General features: G+C 45.3%; 1 protein-coding gene across 10 annotated transcripts in view; it reads right to left on the bottom strand.

Moving 5' to 3' along the window:
* The window catches only part of PITPNM2 (phosphatidylinositol transfer protein membrane associated 2), a 264,295-nt gene that overhangs the window by 148,443 nt on the left and 89,971 nt on the right, over positions 1-25,881 (bottom strand). The gene's annotated exons all lie outside the window — the stretch shown is intronic.

Here is a 25,881-nt window from a genome sequence, read left to right as displayed (position 1 = left end):
TGAATATTTAAAGCTCACTAAATTGAGAAGAGTGTCCATTATACTCATAATACAACCATCTGATAATTCAGTTTCTCATTTTTGTTATTAAAAGTTCAAACCGTATTTTTTCAGTAGATTTATGATACATTTGCCAGGCCCTGTACAGCTTTGTTACACTAATATATTGATTTTTTTTTTCTTCTACTATTCCAGGAACTCTCTGATTGCTCTTCCAGTTTCCTTCAGATCCTAGCAGCAACAGAAAAGAGATATGACAAATATTGTGGCTGGCTTTTTGAAAAAGGGCTGGATACATTTTGTAACCAAGATATCCATAGCTAGTAAAGCTACAGTAATTTACTATATATTTCAGTTTGTCTGTCTGTGAACAAGCGAGTCCGTCTGCCATCCATCCAAAAACTAAGAATGTGAAAATGTAACCATGTACATAGTTAACCAATGAGCCTGGGCTCATCAGTTAACAGTTACAGTTACACACAGGCTGCCAGTATAGATGCGGAGTTGGTTTAAAACTTGGCTCATGGTAAACAACACTCCTAGAGAGCTGTCCACCGTCCTTTGCTGCTGCCTCTATATCATAGGCAGCAGCTCGGAGGTGAGCGGAAGGGAGGAGGCACAAAAGCATGTGGAAAGCGACCAGCACCCCACATGTAACTGTGGAACTGCTCAAATTTTCAGCGGTTATTCCAGGGGTGGACAAAGGACTCTCCCGCAGGGTGGATCTGGCCCACTAAGTCGGTGGATCCATCCCTCAGCCTCCCTGTTGCTCCCCACCCCAGGCCAATCAAAGCCTGGGGGCAGGGGAGTATGCAAAGTCTCCTCGCCCCCACAAGAGCATACAGTGGCTAGAGAGACACGTCAGCTATTTTAAAACAGCCGGTGCATGTCTAGCTGTTGTGTGCCTTTGGCAGGGAGGAGGGAGGGAGCTTTGCATGCTTCCCACCTCCAGGCCAATCAGGGCCAAGCCAGAGTGTCTCTCTAGTTGCTGCATACTCCCCCGCCCAAAGACCCTGATTGGCTTGGGGATGGGGGAGCAGCAGGGTGGCCATGGGCCCAATCCACTGGCTTGGCAGGCTGCATCCGACCTACAGCAGGCCCTTTGTCCGCCCCTGGGCTAGAGACACACACCAGCTGTTTTAAAATAGCCCACTCTTGTGGGAGGCAAGGAGGCTTTGCATGCTTCCCTGCCCCCAGGCTCTGTTTGGCCTGGGGGCAGGGAGTGTGTGAGGTCTCCTCCCACGAGGCACCTAGAGGGAACCACCAGCTATTTTAAAACAGCTGGTGATTCTCTCTAGGAGGTGGGGTAGGAGAGCGAGGGGGAAAGCTACTCTCACTATCTCACCCCAGGCCAGTCGGGAGGGGGAGGGGGGAGACAAGAAGTTTCCTGGACCCGCCCATTCTGCCCGAGGCCCCACCCCTTCTGGGTAATCCAAGCCCCCTTTTAAAAATTATTGTCCACCCCTTGGTTACACAGTTATTTAATTACATTTTAACATCCCTACCAAGAACTCCTAAATGGTAAGAGCTAGAACCAAATTATATACGGCTTCTTTTTATCACAACTTAAAGGAAAGGTAAAGGTTTGGTTGTGCAGGGGGAGCTGAAGCTCCCACATACACACATGCATTTGTGGACAAACAAAACCATACTAAGGATTTTAAGAGGCGGGTAACTGGCGAATTGTCTAGTCAATACAATTTGTATTGACTACATGATTAGTCGACATTTAAAGGTACTCAATCCCTGCTCATGCTGGGTCCAGGAGGATATCCCAGCTCAAGTTTAAATGTAATAGGAGCCAGGTGCACAATGTAAAATGCAGAGGTCCCTTTCCGCAGTGGCCTGAGCTGGCTGCAATCACAGACTGATCCCACAGCAGTCCCTGCTCAAAGAAAGCTTGGGCCGGCTGCAGGCAGAGGCTGCTTCATGGCAGCCCCTATTAGAGTCAAGAGTTCAGGGGGAAGCAGCCTCTGCCCACAGCACCATGAAGATGGTGCTGGGGGGAACCATCTTTTAAGCTGACTGTCCCCAACACTGGCTCCTGCTTCCTCTCCCGGCTTGGTGCTTCTGATAGAGAGGCAGCAAAGGTTGGAGGAATGCTAGTAGTTGACTCGACTACCTGTTAAGCATAGGATTACTGGGTAGTCAACTACTGGCTTACATCCCTAAACCAGAGAGAAAAAAGGTGAAAGAGGCTGGTTGGGGACACCCTCCCGCTGCCTGGAATTGTCCCAGCCCTGAACCTCCTATTGTCCAGTCTCTCTTTACATAGAGAGTTGGAGGGAGGGGCTGCAGCTCCCCACTCCAATTCATACTTAACCATTGTTGATTATTCCCCTTTGTCAGGGAGGGGAAAGTGCACAGTTTGCTTTATTACTCTAGCTGGGGAGCACATGGGGGGCAGACAAACTTGGACCTGCCCCAGCCAGAGGACATACACTCCTGCCCTGACTGTTCACGCAGGAACTACAGTGGCCATGGAGAAGCACTTCTCACCTGGCCCCAAGCTGTTGCAATGAGGAAGGGCTGAGGTAGTCTTCTCTCCCTGGGGCAGCCTGCATACTGAGCTCCTCATCCCCAGCCCCACCCCAGAGCAATTATTAGAATGAAAAACAAAAATAAATTAAATTAAGGACCCAAGCCATGCTGCACAAATATTCTAGTAGATATATGATTTTATTATTTAGTGACAAGCTGATTGCTGCAGAAATCATGGAGGAAATTCTCTATTTCTCTCTAAATACAGCATTGCATAAAATGGCCACATGCATGGCGTGTCAGATATTGGCCACTGTAGGCTAGTCAATGTAGGAAATACATCGCTCTATAGTTTGTGACTTGAGAAGATATTCAACAGCAGATGTCTTCTTACAGGTCCTTTCTTACAGTTTAAAAACTCACTGTCGGGGATCTGAACATCTGTGCGGGAACTATGTGGAACGGAGGTGTTACAGCATCCATGGCTCCCAACCTACTGCTGAGGGCTCCAGCTGCCTCCCCACATGCCACAGGCTCTTTTGTTAGCTCTGCAACAGGGAACCCAGCTGTCACCCCACATTCTGGGGGCTCTGCTGCCACCCTGCACACCAGAGGCTCTGCTGCTGGCTCTGGAATCTCGGCTGCCAGCCCTGCATGCAGCGACTCTACTTGCCAGCCTCATGCCCCAGTTGCTGCCCTGTACACCAGGGCTTTGCTCCCAACCTCACGTTGGGGCAAGAAAGAACAAGGAGGGATGTCAGCATCTCTACTCTTCAAAAAGTTCCCCACACCACTGTATCTGTGTCTCAAATAGTAACACACCCATCTACCCCCACAACTTTATCGTTAGGGAAAAGTGTATACTACAGGGCCAGGTCAATGTAAGCTATGCAATTTGTGTTGTATTAGTAGCATAATTAAAATTGACATAGCTTAGAGCTCTATTTACTGTGGACTCCACACCATGATGGGTAGAAAGAAAAAACTCTCCCACTGACTCCCCTTACTCGTCTCGTTCTGCTGGCATACCTAAGCTAATGTTAGAGCAATTGGCTATTGATTTATCGCATCATTCTAGACCTGATAAATCAACTCCCACTAGATTGATTGCTGACCCATCAATCCAGCCCATAGTGAAGGCATTCTGATTGCTCCTTCCACCATTTTTATATATTGTATTTTGATGAGCACCATGGAACTTCTCACGGTCTAGACTGTTTGGAATCAGGAGGTCCAGCCACATAACCTTTGATGGGCAATCTCCAAGTTTAATCAAAGGTCTTAGATCTGGTTTATAACCTACTATAGTATAAATAGTAACAAGTAGTGACAAGTTTAGAAATACTATTTTTTTCTTGTATTTTTGCAAAGAATCCACAGAACTCACAGTAGGCAGTGACCAAAGCAGGCCCAGGTCCTACTGAGTCTAGTCCAGGTTCTGCCTTGACTCACTGATGTACTTCAGCCTCTGAGAATACATAGTTCCTATCCAGTCTATTTTTCCATGTGTTTTAATTAAACCTGAACAAAGCATTTTGAGGGGCACTGGCATTAGTGCGCTCTAGTCTCCATGGACAATAGCTTGTCATCAGACAGCATGCTTAAAATATATTTGCTGCTCCTCTATGTTGCCTGAGAAACAATTTTCAGTTGTTGTTTTTAATTGGTTGCTACAGCTTGCTAGATGTGAAGTAAGAGGCATGTTTATTTAGAGGTTTACTTGAGTTCAAGTGGTGCAGAAGTACTGAGATATTACTATTCATCTTATATCTTTGTTAAGAACTAAAAACAAAAAGCTTAATAAAACCCCTACATATCTCTGGGAGGAGCTTCAAAAAAAGCAGAGCTTCTTAAACCAGATTACAACCCTAAAAACTCATCCAAGCTCTAGTATACTGCCTAGTTTTCAAATGAACCTTTCCTTACTATGTGCATTATTGGCTTGGTTATACTGATCATATCCATCGTTTCATAAATGATCTTGAAGAATAACTATCCTGTTTTATAGCATTACAAATGCCATTGTGGGTAGATATAAACCCTCCACCAACAAGGGCTTCTTTTCAAAGACACGTGAAACTACAATAGTGATAGAAATGTAGCCGTGTTAGTCTGGTCTAGTTGAAACAAAAAACAGGACTATGTAGAACTTTAAAGACTAACAAGATGGTTTAGTAGGTGATGAGCTTTCATGGGCCAAACCCACTCCCTCACATCAAACAGTGGAAGAAAATTGGCATGATCATATATACCAAAGGATACAATCAAAAAAATGAACACATATGAAAAGGACAAATCAAATTTCAGAACAGAAGGGGAATGAGGGGGGAAGGTAAATGTCTGTGAGCTAATGATATTAGAGGTGATAATTGGGGAAGCTATCTTGGTAATGGGTAAGGTAATTAGTGTCTTTGTTAAGACATAGGTGTAAAATGTCAAATTTAAGCATGAATGACAGTTCAGAGGATTCTCTTTCAAGTCTGGTGTTAAAAGGTCTTTGAAGCAGGAATCAGGTAATCAAGTCATTGAGACAATGCCCTTTCTGGATGAAATGGCAAGAAACTGTTTTTTCTTTGTGATCCTGTCTAATATCTATTTTGTGGGCATTGATTCTTTGACAAAGTGTCTGAGACGTTTGTCCAATGTACACAGCAGACAGACACTTTCGGCACATGATAGCATAAATTATATTTCTGGATGAGCAGGAATATGTGTTCTTGATCTTATAACTCAATTGGTTAGGTCCAATAATGGTAACAGCAGAGTGAATATGGGACAAAGCTGGCAACAGGGTTTGTTGCAACAGAAAGTTCCAGGGTTGGTATTAGTGTGGTATGTCCTGTGGTTGTTGGTAAGAATCATCTTGAGGTTAGGTGGTTGTCTATAGGAGACTATGGGTCTGTCTCCCAGAGCCTCTCGGAGTTTAGTATCCTGTTCCAGCATAGGTTGTAGTTTATTGATAATGTGTTGGGACAGGTTTAAGTTGGGGGTTGTAGGTGATGACAAGTAGTGTTCTATTGTTGGTTTTCTTGGGTCTGTCTTGAAGTAGATGGTTTCTGGATATTCGTATGGCTCTTTCAATTTGTTTTTTTATTTCTCCGGGTGGGTAGTTGAGGGTAATAAATGCTTGGTAGAGATCCTGAAGTTTCTGGTCTCTGTCAGTGGGATTAGAGCAGATGCGGTTATATCGAAGGGCTTGCATGGATGGATCGCATGGTGTGTTCTGGATGGGAGCTGGAGGCATATAGGTAACTGTATAAGTCGGTGGGTTTTCTGTAGAGTGGTGTCTAATTTTCCATTGGTGATTTGTACTGTGATGTCCAGGAAGTGGATCTCTTGTAGAATGGTCCAGGCTGAGACTGATGGTGGGGTATAGGTTGTTAAAATCTCCATGGAATGTCTCCAGTGTTTCTTGGCCATGCACCCAGATCATAAAGATGTCATCGATGTAGCGTAAGTAGAGAAGGGGTAAAAGGAGCCAGGAGCTGAGGAAACGTTGTTCTAAGTCAGCCATAAAGATATTAGCATACTGTGGGGCCATGTGTGTACCCATGGCTGTGCCGCTGATCTGGAGGAATAAGTTATTCTCAAACTGGAAATAATTGTGGGTGAGAAAAGTACATAGGTCTGCTGTCAATTGGCAGTGGTGTCCTCTGGGATAGTGTTTCTAATTGCTTGTAATCCATCTTCATGTGGTATGTTGGTGTATAGAGCTTCTACATCCATGGTAGCAAGGATGGTGTTATTGGGGAGGTTATCAATGTTTTGTAGTTTCCTTAGAAAGTCAGTAGTATCTCGGAGATAGCTGGGGGTGTTGGTTGCGTGTTTATTTACAATCAAAATGGAACTCAAGGAAAATAAAGCTCAGCTGCTCCAGTCATCTGCTCCAACCCATACCCAGAAGTGAGTCTCTTGGGAGATTCCAGAGCAGGGAGGAGGGAGGGTCGTGGAGCACCTATGGGGGGACATCTCGAAGAACGATCATTACTGCATGAAGGTGAGTAACTTCTTCTTCTTTGAGTGGTCCCCATGAGTGCTCCACTGCTGGTGACTTCAGAGCAGTACCCCAGCCCAGAAGGTGAACTCCGGAATCAAGATTTCTGGTAGAGTGGGAGTACTTCTGTAGCCACCGAGGAGTCTGAGGCAAATTGATGAATGATCACATAATGCCTCATGAAGGTGACATTGGAAGACCATGTTGCTGCTCGGCAAATGTCACAGAATGGGACTCTTCTTACAAAGGCTGTAGACGTAGCCACTGCTCTTGTCGACTGAGCTTTAGGTTAAGATGGAAGTGTCTTATTGGAGATGGAGTAACAGGTAGAATACATGAAACTATTAGCTTCGCAATGCACTGGGAGGATAATGCCTGGCCCTTGGAGTGGTCAGCCAGCAATATTATAAGGCAGTCTGCCTTGCGAAACTCCCGCGTCCTGTCAATGTAGAAAGCAAGGGCTCTGCATACATCTAGTGTATGGAGAACTGTTTCACGCGAGGAAGTATGCGGTTTGAAATAGAAGGCGGGAAAGATGATGGGCTCGTTGTTGTGAAATTCTGAACAGTCTTTAGGAATAAATGCTGGATGAGATCTCAACATTACTGAGTCCTTAGCAAATATCAAATATGGTGGAGATGACATGAGGGTTGCCAGCTCTTTCACTCTGTGTGCCAATGTTATGGCTAGTAGAAAAAAGAACTTGATTATAAGTGTAGTGACATCGTAGCCATTGGTTCAAATGGAGGACGTGTTAAGGTGTCCAGCACGAAGTTGAGATTCTACGAAGGCGGTGGAGGCCTTCATGGTGGGTTAAGATTTGTGAGCCCCTTCAAAAACCTTTTGGTGATGGAGTGGGAGAATAATGACCCATCTTCCATGGTGTGGTGGAAAGCATTGATTGCCACTAGATTTACCCGCAAGGAGGCTATCAAGAGCCCTGCTTGTTGCAGATGTAGGATATAATCAAGTATATGCTGTAAAGGTGAAGTGTGTGTTTTTAAATCATTATTGTTACACCATGCTTGAAATCTAGTCCTCTTAGCCAAGTAAGTGGCTCATGTGGAGTCCTTCCTGTCGTGCATTAGTACATGTTTAACTTGCTCGGAGCAGAGGTTTTTGGATGCCCAGAACCAACTAGTAGCCAAGCAGTCAGGTGTAGGATTTTGGGTCTCGGATGAAGCAGAAAGCCATTCTGTTGAATGAGTAGATCCGGTGGGGGGAGGGGACAGGGAGAGGGGGAAGGCAGTATGGTGTCTGTGTGAACATTTGGTGAAGTATCAGGTACCAAGGTTGCCAAGTCGATTCCCACTCTGGAGCAATAATTTGGGCATTTCGCATTGATGTGAGTAATGAATAGGTCTAACGAAGGAAATCCCCAACGACGGAAGATCCGGACCGACATTCTTCACTGTATCTCCCACTCGTAATTGTGAAGGAAAAATCTTCTGAGGAAGTCCGCAATGGCATTGTTGGCACCATGTAAGTATGATGCTATGAGGACAATATCATTTCGGATACACCAGTTCCATAAGTGAACCGCCTCCGCACAGAGGAATCGAGATTGAGCCTCCCCCTTGCCAGCTGACATAATACATTATTGCAATGTTGTCCGTGAGCCCCAGGGTTGTTGTGCCCATTAGGTGGAACTTGAAATGTCTGCAGGCATGAAGCACTGCTCTGAGCTCGAGTATGTTGATGTGGAGCAACATTTCTCCTTTGGACCAGCTGCCGTATACCATTAACTTGTCCTTGTGGGCACCCCAACCAATGAGGGAGGCATCCATGGTTATCTGTTTCAATGGTTGAGCACAGTGGAAAGGGATACCAGCCATGAAATTTTTGGCTTGGTCCACCACAGAAGGGACTTTCAAACTGTGTTTCGCAGGAATGTAAACGGAAGCCAGCCAATGTTGGAGACAGCGGAAATGTAATCTTGCATGTCGAACCACAACAGTGGTAGCTGCCATGTGACCCATTAACTGTAGGCAAATGCATGTGGGAAGTGTTGACGAATGCATCAAGATGTTTATTAGCACCTGGATTGTCTGAAATAGTTCGACGGTTAAGTATGTGCGTGCTGAGACCGAATCAAGTCGTGCTCCTATGAAATTCAAAATTTGAGCTGGGTCTAGTGATGACTTTTGTACTTTTATAATGAAATCCTAGGGATTTGAACGTCTGGTTCGTTATCACCACCATTTGACGTGTCTCTGTACAAGTGCGACCACTGAGGAGGCAATCATCGAGCTATGGAAAAATCATAACACCAGTTCGGTGAAGGTGGGCTGCAACTATTGCTAGGGTTTTGGAAAACACCCTGCGGGCAGATGCAAGCCCAAAAGGAAGCACCTTCTACTAGAAGTGCTCATCTCCTATTAATTGAAGAAATTGTCTGTGCGCCACATGTATTGTAATGTGGAAATAAGCATCCTATAAGTGAAGGACTGCGAACCAATCTCTGTCATTCAGCTATGGTATAATAGTGGTTAGGGTCACCATCTTGAAATGTTGTTTTCGAAGGTACTGATTTAGCTTTCATCGATCCAGAATGGGTCTCCATCCCCCTGGTTTCTTTGGCAGTGAAGAAATAACAAGAATAAAACCCTTTTCCCCAGAACTCGTTGGGTACTCTCTCTATTGCTCCAATGTGGAGCAGATGATGGACCTCTGGCTTCAATAGGTCCTCATAAGAGGGATCCTTAAAGAGGGACGGGGTGGGTGGGTATTTGGGGGAAAGGAGATTAATGGAATGGTGAAACCAGATGCTACGATTTCTAAGACCCATCTGTCCGAGGTGATGCTGGTCCACTGATGGTAATATGGTCTTAGTCGATGGTGAAAGAGGAGGGGCGTGTTGCACTCTGTGCTGACCATGGGAGATTTGTGCGCGTCCTCGACGAAGCAGTCAAATTTGCTGCTTCGCGGAAGGCTGGCTGGTCGAGCAAGTGGGGTGGAGTCACTTCCACTGTGGTCGTTGTCTGAAGCGCGGAATTCAAGAGTGTGGTGATGTTGTCTGTGGAAAATATAATCATACCTTCATTGGTAGGTAGAATACCATTTACGCCTGTAGGAGGCATATACATCCCCAGCGTGCAAAGAGTTGTACGAGAGTCCTTCCCTGAATGAAGGACTTCCTCTATCTTGATGGTGAAAAGTTTCTGTTTGTCGAACAGAAGGTCTTCGACTTTACTTTGGAGCTCTTTAGGAACTGACAAGAGCCATGAACATCTCCTCATGGCAATCCCTGTAGCAGTGGCATGCGCAACCGTAGCTGCTACATCCAGGGTGATCTGGAGTGCAGCTCTGCCTGAAGCATATCCCTCCTGTACCACCGATTTCAACAGTGGTCTTTTCGCCTCTGAAAAGTGTTGCATAAGTTCCACCAACTTCTAATAGTTATTGAAGTTATGGTTGGAAAGAAGGATGGAATCATTTGCAATACGCAGCAACAACATGGATGCTGAATAGACTTTTCTCCTGATGATGTCTAATTTTTTGTTATCTTTGTCAGGAGGGTGTTCTTGTATTGGCGCTTTGGTTCTGTGTTGGGCCGTGTCAACCACCAGAGAATTAGGTTGGGGGTGATTAAACAGGAACTCTAGTCCTTTTGAGAGAACAAAGTACTTTTTATCTGCCTTTTTATTCATAGTGGGGTTGATGTTGGAGTTTCCCAGATTTCCTCTGCAGCCTCCGTAATCGCCTCATTGATGGGAAGCGTGATCCTAGCTTGATGCTGAGGATGTAAATTTTTCAGTAGACAATGTTGTTTTGTTTGAATCTGTCCTAACTGCACCTCTTGACTCTCTGCAACACGTTTAAAGAGATCCTGAAATTGTTTCAGGTCATCTGGTGGAGAGACATTGCCTGGAATTACCGCCTCATCTTGTGAAGATCATGAGTGGTCCATCAGCGATGTATCCAGCTGAGGATCTTCCGGTTCGGACAACTGTCCTTCTTCGGGTTCCGATTGTTCTGGTTGGATCGTTAGACTTTTTGGAGGTGGTGGAGGTGAGTATCGTTGTGGTTCGGGAGGTAAAGATTGGACACTGGGTGATTGACAACAGCAAGAAGACCTCCTGTAGGAATGTGATCTATGTTCATGATGAGGGAGATGATAGTAGGATTTATGGTATTGCCCACAGTAACGTTCTGAGCACGTAGGTGACAAGCACCGGGAGGATAATATACTGCTATGTTGTATATAATAGTCACTCCGCAGTGATCATATCAGCATCCATGGTAATGTGGTGAACGCCTCAGTGAGGGAGAGGGCAACATAGTCTTCTTTCACCATAGCTGGTGTCCCTGTAGCAAGGTCAGCGATATGGGGATGGTGGGTTGCGCCAAGGGGAACAAACGTGATCCCTATGCTCTCGTCTGATGTGTGTTGGAGACTGCAGTGGAAGTGGGGAGAGAGATGGTTCCGGGGAAAAAATTGGGGAAGGAGACTGGGGGCTGAGATGCAAGTGCATCTTTGAGGTGGCCTTTCTTGGTGCCGCAGCGATGTTGTCTCCCATCAGTGCCAGGGACTGCGGTGCCGATTCCAATTCTACCAGTGCCGGCAAAGTCATGGGTGCCTGTGTAGTGGGCGGTGCCAACGTCAGCATCATTATCGGTGCCGAGAATGTCGGTGCCAGAAGGAATGCTGTTGAGGCCAGTGCTGTTGTCGAGGTCAGTACCAAAAATGCCGGTACCACTGGCACGGTTGTTTTAGTTAACAGCTTTTCTAGTGCAAACGGCACAGGCACTGATCTCGCCTTCGGTACCAGGAGAGGATTTTCTGGACTTAATGCCCGGAGTCTTCCAAGACCAAGAGGTGACTGTCCCAGACGTGTCAGGTCTATTCCCCAAGCTCCCTCACTGATTGGAGCAGCTGGTAGAGACCAAGTTGAGGACGCCCTTATTTTTTTTGAAACAGCGGTACCGGGAGAAGACGCCCAATGTTTTTGTGCAGTAGTAGAAGCAGGGACGTCTGAAGCTTGAAGCGCCTTGTCAAACAATCATTTTAAGGCGCATTTCTCGATCTCTTCGAGCTCTGGCAGTCAGTTTACATCAGTGGGTGCATTTTTGTGGCACACGTGTCTCACTCAAGCACCTAATACATGCCACATGTCCATCTGAAGCCAGCATGGCTTCGCAGCAAATGCTACACTTTTTAAAACCTGGAGATCCAGGCATTTTAGCAGAGGTGGTTAAATCCTTCGTTTGTCTTCTTTATATATATATATATATATATATATATATATTTTAGGCGGTTAGGCTGCAACAACTAAACTACTTAACTGTTTTTTTGTTTTTTGTTTTTTTTAAACTAGAACACGAACTATAACAAGAACAGACTAAAATAACTACTATTAACTTATTGACTATTTACAGATACTTTTGAGGAATGCTATGAGAAGAGGGAGCTCCGTTCGCAACCGAAGGCAGTTGAGAGGAACTGGGCAGGGGCCGGACCACGTGCGACGGATGAAAGGCGCGAGATGCTGATCACACATGCGCAGTCCAGCTGAGCACGGCTATGGCAAGTCTCTGATCTGCGGCACTGGGACAAGCCCGACACCAGCAGTGGAGCACCCACAGGGACCTCTCGAAGAACTGTATTTTCCTCCACTTGGCATATGGGTCATACAGTTGCCCAACAGATCTTGTTTGCAGCCATAGCTGCTTTCTGATGGTGGTGAGAGTGGGATAGAAACAAGACAGCTGAAATGGTAAGTCAGTCAGCATCTACAGAGACAGTAAACTATGAACAGCGAGTTATTTTTAAACTACCCATCCCTCAGTTTCAAAACAAGGCTGGTCATCTGTGAAATAACTACACACTTCCTAGTTTAGGATTAACGGAAGGAAGGAATAGAGACAAATCACTAGGTAAAGGCCCTGTATATAATGAGCTCTTGTCAGCACAGAGATGACAATACCAGTGGACAGAAATCTCCTCATTAAATCAAACAGGAGGGAGGAGGCCTATATTTACAGAGAAATGCTTTCATTAGGAAATTACAAGCTGGGTGAAGAAGTATTCAACACTACCTTGTACATCCCTAAGCATGTTATACTTATATATAAAATGCTAATTGTGTGCAGCCACCCTCAGGCAACTGGCAAAACAATGAGAGAATAGGAAATGTTATTAATCAACACTAAGGCAAACACCTGTTCTGATGGAAGATACTACAGGTTCTTCATGTCAGTGCAGAGTAAGTAGGATTTCCATGTCATACTCTCATGCACAATCTCACACACGGATGACGCACGATATTGAATTTCTCTCATTAGAGGAAGGGCTGAGATGACCCTACTGGGATATGAATCTGTGGTTCCAAGGAGAGTAATTACTAGCTGCATCAGTGGCTATATTTCTACAATTTGTTCTGACCTTTTTGTGCATTCCATGTATTCAGACTACACTATCTTAAAAAGTGCCCTAGCCATTATCGGACAAAGTCCAATATTAATTAAAAGCAGTGGGTATCTCTCCGCTCAATAAATTCAGGGGAATTTACAACTCAGTAGATCTCAAAGACAAAGATCCAAATGTGGGGCAAAGCACTAAGTGAAGGGACACCAAAAGAGCAGCAATCGCAGAGGCATGATGTCCATGAGAGGGTAATCAGCTCTTTGGCAGATACAAGACTGTTGTCAGGAGTCACTTCCAAAAGAAGTGAAAAAGCAGCATCAGGTTGTTTCAGAACATATGGATCTAATAAGGGAGGCAACTGACAGGTTTGTGCATGAGTAGATTTATTTTAGGAGATTCTAAGATAAGAGACAGAGACAGAGGATTTGCAGCTAAGAGGAGGGAAATAAAATGTTTTTTCCAGTCCACTCTTAGGGAAAGCCATTTATCAGGGTTTGGTATAACCAAGACCAGAAAGTGCAACACAAGTTATTTTACTGACCCAGTGCATGCAAGGATAGGTCAACTAAGATTTTAATTACTGCTACAAATAGGGGAAGTATGATCCATATTCCAAATAGCTCTAATAGGGGAAGCATGATCCATATAGCTCAGTCGATGGTCCTCGCAATTGATACTTGATGTAACAACAAATATAGAAGTTAAAGCACATGCCAGCTCATCTGGGAGAAGATCACGCAGGAACTAAAAAGCCCCAGCTCTTACTTATTGTGACCTAAGCTCCATTGCTACAATGAAACGTGTACAGACAGGGCTCTGCCTCAGTGAAGGGGTCTTTCTGCATAGATTTCATTGCAGGATCAAGGCTCTGGGATGTGCTTTTAAAGAATATCAGAAAAATAAAGAGGCTATGATTGGGGCAGGTAATACAAAACAGCCAAAAAGAACATGCTGAGCCATGAGGCTTATCCATGAGGTGTATATGTGTACATATAAAATAAATACAAGCATGCTTTAATACCGATGGCATGATTACATCAACTATTATTACCATAATGCTAAAAGAATAAAACCAGACCTCAGAATGAAGGAAAATTTAGCATGCGTGCTGTGTCTGTTTCCTGAGAGAACATTTCTTATGATAGAGGAGACAAATGCTTGCATTTGTTTAGCCAATTTTGCAGGAAATACTTACATGCAGAAAAACTATCCTAAACCAGCCTTGCTAATTACAAGAAAGTGAAGCAGTAACAAATCACAGAGCTAACACCACATATTGTTAGGCTGCATTTTTAAGTGAGATATCTTTAATGTACATGATTTCCAAATTGTACTGGTAAGAACTTTTTATTATATAATCACTGGGCTACATAATGGAAGTGTTTAATTTTACATTGTGCAATTAAGTTATGAGCTGAGCTTAACCCAGACTGATTACTTATAGCTTTTTCAATGTGATTTACTGATATATTTGTCCTCCTACAGGTCTTTGCTTTTCAATATGCACTATGAAGTTTCTGGATTCTAGAAGTCAATCACTTACATAAACAAACGAGTTTTTAGGTGATATATATGTAACATTCTTGACTGCAAGTGAGGCAAAAAGCCACTTGTGCACCATGGAGAGTTACTGGAAGGTATTTCAGTAATTACCGTATTGGATCAGCCTAATGGTCCATTTGGGCTATTGTTCCATCAGACAATAGCTACGGCCAGATACTTCAACTAAAAGTGTGAAAAGCAAGAAACAGTACTTGCCCATAGGGGAAGTTTTTTCCTAACCCAAGGCAGTCAGTGGCTAGCTTGTGTCCCAAGGACACATACACCACCACCTTTAAAGAAAGAAGACGTTAATTCTGAGACAATGTGGAAAAAGGATGCTTGGAAAGAAGGAGAATCAAAGTGATGGAATCTCAGTAAATGAAGGGCTAATTTAAAAAAAATGTGGGCAAATCCTCAGCTAAGCCCAAACTGGAGTGGTTCCACTAATGTCAGAGGAGTTATGATCATTCACTGATTCGCACCAGTTGAGAATGTGTCCTTCAGAGGATAACATTTAACCAGAATGTCCTGCAAGAATAAAGCTCAGAATCCTTAGATAGGGATAAGGGAATGGAACGTTTTCAACTGCAACTCAGAGCAGAGAAACATTTGAAACCCAGGACAGTGAGGTCAATATACCCAACAAAAACAAAACAACCTGGCCTGTTCCATCTTCGAGACACTTCTGAAAACTCACTTTCCCTCAGAACTATGCTCTCTTCTTGTTCTCAGGGCAGAATTATATAGATGGGTAAAATCTTTTGAGTTGATCTGATAAGCTATGGGGAAAAAAATACGCCTCCCCAAACAAATAAGACTGAGCTAAATACTAACAAGTCTGTGCCAGCTGTAACCTGCTTCTTTTGCTTATACACATAGGCCCCCCTCCTGCAAACTCTTACTCACGTGATTAAAGTCTGCAGGATCTATCTGCCAAGATAAACATTTGGCCCTTATCACTGTAGTATCTGAGTACATCATAAATATTAATTATTGTAGCCTCAATAGACTTGCCAGCAGGGAAGTATTAGCCCCATTTTACACAAAGGCACAGAAAAATCAAACCGGAATCTCTGAGCTAAATGAGACTATCCACATTTGTGACGCTAAACGTATGCTTAAGTGTTTGCAGCATTGGGTATTAGATAATTCTCTTGATCATGTATGAGCCAGAATAGACTCCAAGTCACTCTTTCCTGATGATTAACAGGTCAGGAACAAATAGTAGAGACAAAAATGGTATTACTGAAGTCAGCAAGGATGACACTACAGATAGGGAGGAAATTTTCTATATTATTGTTATGTTGCCACTTTTCATCCACTAATTTTCAAAAATACTTCGAGACACAATAATAAAGTGATCGTGCAAGAGCTGAAATACAAATATAATAGGGAACAGTCCTAAGTCAGAAAGCAAAGGCCAATAGCCCTTGTTCTCCATCAACAGTCCAGATTTGCCATTTCAAAAAGACATTTAGCTCAGGGAAGAAAACAAAAGTTATGGGTAACTCTCCAGTACAATACCACCGTGAAAAATTCTGGCTAGTCTGTCTTGAACAGAGTTTTGCTGTTATTTTCAGTATTTTTAGAGAAACAAAAGTGCTTGCTGATTAAAATAAATAAATCTGACTACATCAAAGCCAGCCAAGTGACAACCTATGCAATTTTAATTCAATGAAAGTCAGAAAAAGGAAAGGAGAATAAAGAAGAACAGTTTTAAAGAGACATTGTCAACTTACAGGGGGTCCTATCATTTACATTTTGTAAAATCTTCCACTTTTGTTTAAACACTTATGAAAACAGTTGTCTTTAAATTAAAAGTACATTATCTTATAGTGACTGGAAATCATCACATCACTAAGCATCTGACATGAAATGGACTTCACTGATTTTTATTCTCCAAGTAGAAAGGTGAAAAGTAAGACCATAAAGACTGACAAATACATTGGATTTAAAAAAAAAACCCTTTCTTTCACTTTTGATAACCTAGGGTGTTACTAAACTTTGTAAAATGACTTGTTGATAACATATAATGTAAGTTAATTACATTCCTCTGAACAGATATGGTGAAAAGAGCCATATTTGAAAGTCTTATTGTATAAGTCATTCTCCATTAAAAAAGTAAAGGGGGAGAAGGTGAGAGGGGACAGAGTTTAAAAGTGCGTTCAGACCCCCTGACAGCAGATCCTTAGCAGGATTAATTCATTAGCCAAATGTACCTTTAGAGAAGTGAAATACAGTAATTTCTTTTATGCCAAATATCTCTCTCTGGGATTTTAAGAAGGGAAAGGAGATAGAGATGACTGAATAAAAACCCTAGACTGAAAGCCTTCTGAATTTGAATCAAAAGTCTGAATTTCACAGTACTCATCTTTCTTTTCAAGACGAAGCTTCGCAGGGCAGAGTCCATGCCTCCTCCTATATAGTTGTACAATGCCCATCGTACTAAGCTAGAAATAAACAACCTGAAATAATGCAGCAGACCTGAACATCTATGTGCCACGGGAAGTCAAAGTTCAGATTCCAGTTTCCCAGTGTGTGCCTGACAATAGAGAGCATGCAGGTACCTATCCACATAGACACACTGAATTGTTTATGCTCAAGGTCTTCACTTTAACTGAGGCTATTGGGTTTTCTAACTAGATTTGCAAATGTCTTCCACAGACTAGGATAATTAGTCAAGATTCTATTACACCAATATAACACACCTAGCAGAATCATTATACACATGTAGTCAAGGAATTATATTAAAAGTGTCACCCTTGCCAGTAATACCCAGAGTTATGAGACACTCGTCTGTATAGTAATGGACAAAGACAAATTCTTAGGTGCATTGTTACTGCACTCAGTTCAGTACAAAACATCAGTAATGGTGGTCAACAAAGAGAATAAATTTGTGTAAAGTGATTGGTGTCGAATGCTCAACATGGAGACCTGCTTCCTACTAATGTAGTCAGTGCTTTGGTAACAGGGAAAGGAAAAGGACAAAATAACACTAGCTTCCTTTGTAACAGCAGATCAGTACAGATCAAAACTGCACAGGAGTTTAAAGTGAAAGCAATTAAAAAGCCTGGACTACTGCTTAGATGATCTAGATTTTGCATTTTATACTCGACTTTGGAGGAGAGAAATGGGTAGAGAGAAACTTCATAATTAATCTCCATAGATGGCATACGGGCGTATATAGCATTCTTCCTGCTCTCCCTGACACATACAAGCAGCCAACTCCATCCTGCCTTCATTTTTATCCTACATTCCAAAGTAAGGTAAGTGAGATAAAATCTTGATGGTTGCTCTTCAGGCCATGCAGCATAAGCCTGTCTCATTAAAGCCTATGACAAGACGACACACACTGTGCCCAAGATGACACAAGAATTCCATACCATAGGAGGTGTGGCAGGGTCAGACCCACTTCTGGGTCCCAAATCCCTGCTCTGTCCACAACCCCAGTCTCACTTGCCCTTTCTAGCATTTTGGGGTTTTTCCCCTTTGCTAAACAGGTGCTGGGGCAGACGCGCTGGTCAGCCTGAGCTGAGTAACCAGTCCTCCTCAGTCACCAGTTGGGCTCTTAGGCTGCCTGGGGAAGGGAGCCCAGACACTCCCTGTCAGAGCCCATTATTGTCTGGCAATTCCAATGTTCTGTTTTTCAGCTACTCTGTCTCTCACTTCCCTCCACTTCCTCCAAACTCCTCTTCTGCTCTCTCCTCCCTTCCCCCACAAGGAAGGTTTTTAAAGAGGTCAGTGGCAGCCTGAAGTCAGCTCATCCGGCCCTACATTGATTTATAGCAGCCCTGTTTCAGCTGCTCAATTAACCAGATCCCTTGCTGTTTTTCAGAGCTGCCTCTCTCCCTTTCCACCAAGCCCTTTAACTATGGTGATCATATCTTCTGAACCAAAATTAGGGACATGTTAGCCATGCCTCCTGCCCCCCATTAGCCAAGCTTCCAACCCCTACTAGCCACAATCCCTGCCACAAGATATCCCACCAGTGGAGGTAGTACTCCAGGGATCAAGATGGACACATGACTGGAAGTAACAGGTGTCATGTGACTCCCTCTCTCCCTAAGACTTCCTCCCACTGTCCTCTACCAACAGGGATGGGTTTGGCCCCCACAGAACTCCTCCCCCATGCAACTAGCCTGCAATTACATTAACTCGGGGGGGGGAGGGGCGACTGGGGACAGTGTTCCCTCTAAGATTTTCCACCCATGAGCAGTGAGTTTTGTTCTGTGCACCAGTATTGAGTCCATGTGTGCTTGTTCAGATGTGTGCCATTGTAGCACCCAAGTTATTAATATCTTACAAACCTCCCCCTTTTCCCTCTGCTGCCATGTCTCTGTCCCTCTCTTCCCCCCATCTGCTCCCCTGGTGCCTGCGGTCCCCCATCCCTACCCTCCTCTGCTGTCCTGGATCCTGCCCTTCTCACAGCCCTCAGTCCTTTGGGGACCTGCTCCCCTTCCAATCCTCTTTAACCCCTGCACCAACCCTTCTCTTCCCCGTGCCCACCCCTCCTCTAGCCCAGTGTTTTTAAACCAGTAGTACGAGTACCTTTAGGGGTACTCGAGAGAAGCCTGGGGGGGTACATCAACACAACAGACATTTGGAGAAAACTGAATTTTTTTTTAAGTTTTACAGAATTTTATTATTTTTGTACTTTTTACTTTTGTATATTTTACTCCAAAAAATTTCATTGCTCATGCAGCTACAATTAAGTTGTTTAAACAAATGTGCTACAATGATAGAAAACAATTGTGTGTGTCTGAAAAATGTAGGTACTGGGGGTACTTATAATTTTTTTTTAAAAAAGGATACTTTATTAAAAAAAAGGTTGAGAAACACTGCTCTAGCCCCCCTCTGGTCATGTGTATCTATCCCTCCCCATTCCTTCTCCTAACACCTTCCTCCCCCCACGTGCCCTGCCTCTTTCCTCTGGTGCCCGTCCTTCTCCCCTTCACGTCTGCCTTCTGCTTCACCCCACAATCCCCCTCCGTGATGGCATGTTGGGGACCCCCAACCCTGCACCCCCATCTGCAGCAAGATGTGACTCCGCCAGCCAGTACAATAGAGAGGGTTTATTGCTTCTCAGAAATACAACACAGCCTGGGTTTGATGTGTACATAGGAGTAAGGGGCAGGCAACCTTTGACCCCTTGGGGCAGGGGTACACAGGCCCTTGAACCCCCAGTACTCAATTTAGTCTCTTCTCATGTTTTCCCAGCCAAGAATGCCCCTTCCCAAAATCACAAAACACTCATCCCCCCAGGCAGCCACACCCCTTCCTTTGTTTATACCCCTTCCCCAGACCAGGTGAGAAGTTGCTGCAGCTAGGCCATTGTCTACAGCTGTGGTCACCGACTGGTCGCTCGCGAGGCCTCGACCAGTTGCTCGCGAGGTGTTCAAGCAACCCCACCCCCTATTTTCTCCCCATCCCTGAGAAGCCCCACTACCTACCTCTAGTGTAGTGCTGGCTTCCCGTGGGGTGGACGAAAGTCCTCTATGAAGTCCACATCCCTTCCGGAAGTACGCGGGCTGCTCCCCCTCCCACAGCTCTGTTGCATGCTGGGGGAGGGGGCGTTGGCCCTAGAGGAGGAGTGCCGAAGCTTCCCTGTGCCACCGACGCCGGAGGGGTGAGTTGGGCGCAGGGGTTTCCCTGCGCCGCGGGAGTCGGCCACAGGGTTTGGCTGCACTGCGGGAGGGAAGGGAGTTGGCTGGGCCGCACCGTGGGAGGAGGGTTTGACCCCGGGGCAGGCGCCCGCGGGGGTTGGCTGCGCTGCACCGCGGGAGGGGGGTCTGACCCTAGGGCAGGTGCCCGCGGGGGTTGGCCATGCCGCAAGAGGCGGGGGGGGTTGCCCCCGAGGCAGGCTACCACGGGGGTTTGGCCCCGCCGTGGGAGGCAGGGGGGTTGCCCCGGGGCAGGCACGCTCGGGGTTTCCCTGCACTGCGGGAGGCCCTGAGGAGGCATGTGCTGGCTTCCTGCGGGGAAGAGGGGGAGGGGGAGAGAATCCTGGGAGGAGGCAGATGCAGGTGACTCTGCTGCCACTAGCACCCTGTTCCCACTCCCCAGTCTCCACACCCCTGTCCCCAGCTACAGAACTGTCCCCAATCCCATCCCCACTCCCCGAACTCTGTCCCCACCTACAGAACTCTGTCCCCACTCCCGTCCCCACTCCCCAAACTCTGTCCCCACTCCCCTGTCCCCATTCCCGTCCCCACTCCCTGAACTCTGTCCCCACTGGCACTCTGTCCCCTGCGGCAGGACCCTGTCCTCTGCCCTCCCAGCACCCTGTTCCCTCTCCTCTGCCCCCAGCCGCAGAACTCTGTCCCCACAAAATGTACAATTATAAATGCTTCATTTTAGATTTAAATAGCATGAATAAAAACCAGACCATTTATTTCATAACTATAAACACGTGATTTTAATTTTATATATCGCATAATTTAAAAATAAACTGTTTATCAGAGCGTATAAATAAGGGCTGGGGATAGCAAGTGATGGACAGGAGGAGAATAGAGAGGGCGGGGCTTCAAGAAAGGGGCAGGGCGGTAGATCTTCGCCTGTTGAGATTTAAAAAGTGATCTTTGGTGTAAAAAGGTTGGAGACCACTGGTCTACGGGCACTGCCCCCTGGGAACATCCCCTGCTGAGCAGTGCTTACAGACACAGGCCAGTAGGGGTCACCCACAATACAACACAGCAACCAGTAAATGCCCAACCAGAGTGTACAGACCCCCGCATTCCACCACTACATCACATCCTGATACCTGCACATCTTCCTTTACCCTAGGCCCCTTCCTGGTGCCTTCCCCTTCCCTCACTGTCCCTGCCCTCCTTGCCCGCTTTCTTCTTGGTGCCCACCCCCTCACCACCCTCTGCCCTAGTTACCCTCATGCCCCTCTGTGCCCTCACACATGACTTGCTCCATCTCCTGCCTTCTTCCTGCCCACCCTTCCTTTCAACTTCCCCACTCCTCTTCCTTCCTCTTGTCCCCATTCTTCCTCCCCTCTCCTCTCCCAGCATCACCCAGTCCCCTCCGTCCTCCCACCTCCTCTGACACCTCCCGTGCCCTCCTCCTCATTGTGTCCTTTTGGCCCCATCTCTGGCATTTGTTTCTCTTCCACCTTACCCCTTGGTGTCTTCCACATTCTTCTCGTGCCGTGCCCCCCCCCCCCAGCACATGTTCCTTCCTCTCTACACCCCTACCTTACCCTCAGTTCTTCCCCTGTCCCTTCCCTTACCTTCTGCCTTCCAGTTTGCAGAGGCTGGAGCCACAGCCACAGTGCTATTTGTAATAGCTTGGTCCCGGACCCCACGGGCTTCCCCGGCTCCAGATGGAGTCAAGGACAGTCGCACGAGGCACATTCCAGCCAGGACAGTCTAATTGGAATGGACTTTGTGCAGCTGCCACTTGACTCCAGCTAGAGCCAGGGCCACATGCAGGGACCAGGATGGCAGTACTAAAAATAGCACTATGGGCAGCCCCGGCTCCAGCTGGAGTCAAGCAGCAGCCACACAAGGCGCGCTCTTGGACTCACCTGGCGCCTCTCCGCCCCAAGTGGACGCTGTACAAAGAGCAAGTGGCCGCCCAGGGATGGAGGAGGCGGTGGTGGAACAGCCAGATTAGGCCACACACGGCAAAGGCATCCTGTGGGGCCAAAGAGGGGACCATGGGTAGCGGGCTGGGGGCTGGCAGGAGTTGCAAGGTGGCAGTGCGCACCACACTGGAGCTTGGAGAATGCTCCAGCTTCCAACTCAATCCAACCCGGAAACCACATGCCACCAGAAGTGGCCCTGAATGACACTAGCAAAGCATCCAGGGAACAGCCTATGTGCTGGGGTGGGGGGTGGGGGTGGTGGGGGAGGGGGCATTGCTGCTGCACTATGCTAGCATCTGCAAGGCTGTCCCAGTGGGGGAGGGAAATGGCAGTGCCATTTCTAGCCGGATCTGGACGGTCTTTCCGGGACATTTCCCTACTTGATAGGGACACTGGCAAAGCATTTAAATTCAGGACTGTTCCAGAAAAAACGGAATGTATGGTCAGTGTACCTTTAACCTACCCTGTCACAGAGGCTCAACTGTAAACAATCTCAGGTTTCACACTGAAAAACCATCTCACATGAGCTATGTAGCAAACAACAAATTATGTTTACCCTTAACAATCTGGGGCCCAATTCTGCAAGCCTTGATCAGACCAAGAACCATTGACATAACAATCTGCCCTCAAGTTCAAAGTGATTGTCTTGACAGTGAATGGTACCAGAAACACAGATTTTTCATTTATAATCCCATCCAATACTCAGAACCAACCTTCCTGCATGTGACTACAGACTAGTCTCACATTAAACTACCCCCATTACTGAGCATGGACTCGTTAAACCTGGCCTCCATAAGAAGAAGTGATCTGCTATTCTGCCTAATGCAGAATGCACTTACCTGTGTTGCTTGGGTCTTATTTCACAAGGTCATCACAACATGCCAATGACTCTGGCAGCTACAATGCAGTGGAGAGATTAGTACAGGGGAACACTGCCCATCTGGGAAGGAAGCATCACTATTTTCCAGTCATCTCTGATGAGATCTATTACCATGGAGAAGCTGTGCCATTAATATACTTATGGGAAATGCTGAGAGACAATGTGGACCAAAGAGTCTGCCATTTTATATACCACCACCAAACAGCCCAAATACTGGCAGCTTCCTCTAGTACATTAGTATTTTACACAGACCATTGATACATAATTATTTGTTTGAAAAGGGTACTGGAGGAAAAAATTAGATTGGATGGATGAGGTAATATTCTTCATTGGACCAGCTTGCATAAATGAGAGAGTCAAGCATTTGAGGTATACAGAACTCTTCAGATCCAGAAAAGATAAGAGAGTCACAACTAAAAACAAGATCAAACCAATAAGTTTAGCATAAGTAATTAGCACAGTCAAAAGCAGGGGTAAGGAACCTATGTCCTGCAGACCAGATCCATTCCTAGGCTTACCCTGACCAGGCCTGTGATGGTGAATGGGGATTCCCCGCTCTCCCATACTGGATGAGAGCAGGTGCCAGATCTGTGAGGTTTTTATTGCTTGCTTGTTTGGGATTGTCATGGTCAGGAGGGATGGCCAGTAGCCTGGGGACTAATGGGTTAACTGTACCTAGTCAGGTAGCAGTCAGCCAATAGAAATGCAAATAGGGATTTCAAACTGGGACAAAGGAATTTTTGTTTTTTTCCCTCCTTTGTCTCAGAGGCATTTGACTCTCCAGATACTGAGGTGGGCAGACAACATGTTCCTCTCCAAGAAAAGACTCCTTATCATCTGTAAGTAGGGCAAAGACTAAATAAATCTGATGTCTGTGCATTTAAAAATGGGGTTTCCTCTCTTTTGTAACTAAGATTTATTCCCATGGGAAAATTCCCCATGGCTGTGTCTAGACTGGCCAGTTTTTCCGGAAAATCAGTCGCTTTTCTGGAAAAACTTGCCAGCTGTCTACACTGGCCACTTGAATTTCCGTAAAAGCACTGACTTCCTACTGTAAGAAATCAGTGCTTCTTGTGGAAATACTATGCTGCTCCCGTTTGGGCAAAAGTCTTTTTCCGAAACACTTTTGCGCAAAAGGGCCAGTGTCGACAGCAGAGATTTCTTTTCCGCAAAAAAGCCCCGATTGCGAAAATGGCGATCGGGGCTTTTTTGCGGAAAAGCGCGTCTAGATTGGCACAGATGGTTTTCCGCAAAAAGTGCTTTTGCGGAAAAGCGTCCTGTCAATCTAGACGTTTTTCCGAAAATGCTTTTAATGAAAAAATTTTCCGTTAAAAGCATTTCCCGAAATTCATGCCAGTGTAGACGTAGCCCATGAGTTTATTAATTGGTGGCTCTTACCATCTAGCTAACCCAGCTATGCTCGTAACAGGAGTATTGTTATAATAATAAACGTTGTTTCTTTCTTATTAACCTGGTATTGGTTCAGTTCTGTCTCCTGGAAAATCTATCTGTAGGATCTACATGCCTCTTACTAGTGGATAGCAGCCACATACTGCAGTTTGTATTTTCTCTTTTCTTGATTTTCCTTGGGGAAAAAAGCTTGGGATGCCCTGGGGTTGGTTTCAAGTGTCCACCCCTGTTCGTGGATTCAAAAGCTCTTGATGGTGGCAGCGGATTTTTGTCCCCAAAATCTAGGTTTTTAGGATTTTGGGGGGAAATTTTATACTAAAGCCTAGAAATAAGGTTTTGGGATACTTTTGAGGGCCTCTTCTGCATTCATCGTCCCAGAGTGGGGTATCAGACTTGACAGGGTTTTTTTGTATTTTTTGGACTTGTATGTGGCCCTCCCATCTGATATTCCTGTGCGTCAGTTTTTTCCCCTCCTCCCCCATGGAAAAAAGGTTTCCCGCCCTGAGTCTAAAGGGTCATTCAAGGTGAAGTAGTTCATGAACTAGGTAATGGCCAGGAAAACCATTACTATTTCTCAGAAGCACTACTAAAGCCTGCTGGAGTCCTTTGTTAAGAGAAAAGCCAATCTTTTTCTTTTGGACAGAAAATGTATGTGGAAATTATTCCACTTGATAGTCTCAGCCAGTCTCAGCCAATAGCTTGGGGAATTTATTTTGAACCTCAAGTATTTGCCAGTTTCATTTGGACAGGTAGGATCACAACCAGACTGTATCACAGAATTATAACTTATTTTTAGGTGTTCCTGTGCAGGGACAAAAAAGGAAATGTTATAATGTTCTATTTCATTTTATCTGTTCCTGCACTATATTTTCAAAGTACACTCTATATCAAAACAACAGGACCCATCCTTTTAGCCTGGTAATAACAGACAGACTTAGATAAGTTATATTCCCCATTATATGGCCCACAATGTAATTTTGTTCTAGTCACTTTGCAGTGAGCAGCAGCCTAATTTTCTGAAGTTCCAGTTAAAGTTTTCAAAGGCACGCCATATGGGGGCATCACTTTATCACCACAGCAGCTTGTGCTGGTCATCCTGGGAATTAGTTCTAGTTCATACATGCAACTTTGTTTAGTAGCATCTCACTGCCATCACTTCTGTCAACAGGATCTGTGCTGCTCTTGGGACACCTGATATACCTGTGCCCCACTTGGTTCTCTCCTCCTTGTGGGAGGCCAGCAGTCCTGTGTCCAACCACTTGATCCAAAGGTAGGCTGCAGTCCAGGGTATAGCAATCTGCTTCAGTGGCAAACTGCAGAATATATTCTGGCCACTCCCCTCAATGCCAAGTGGGGACAAAAGGGTGAGATGTCACACACCTCCATGCTTTATGAAACTTGGCTTATGAATGAATATGCATAACTTGAAGATGCTTTATGCAAAACAGGTCATGTAACATTTTAAAAGTTACAATCTGCTGATCTGTATATGCTATTTTTGTACATATAGAATTCTTGTATGAAAAGTGAGAAATATGAAGCGTGAAATTGTTTTAAAATCTAAATGTGCTAATGAAGGCCATTAGTGATACCTTACGAACTTAATGACTCAGTAC

The sequence above is a fragment of the Pelodiscus sinensis genome, chromosome Z, assembly GCF_052426305.1.
Source record: "Pelodiscus sinensis isolate ZL-2025 chromosome Z, ASM5242630v1, whole genome shotgun sequence".
In the NCBI taxonomy this organism is placed as follows: domain Eukaryota; kingdom Metazoa; phylum Chordata; order Testudines; family Trionychidae; genus Pelodiscus; species Pelodiscus sinensis.
This window is presented reverse-complemented; position numbering and strand designations above follow the sequence as displayed.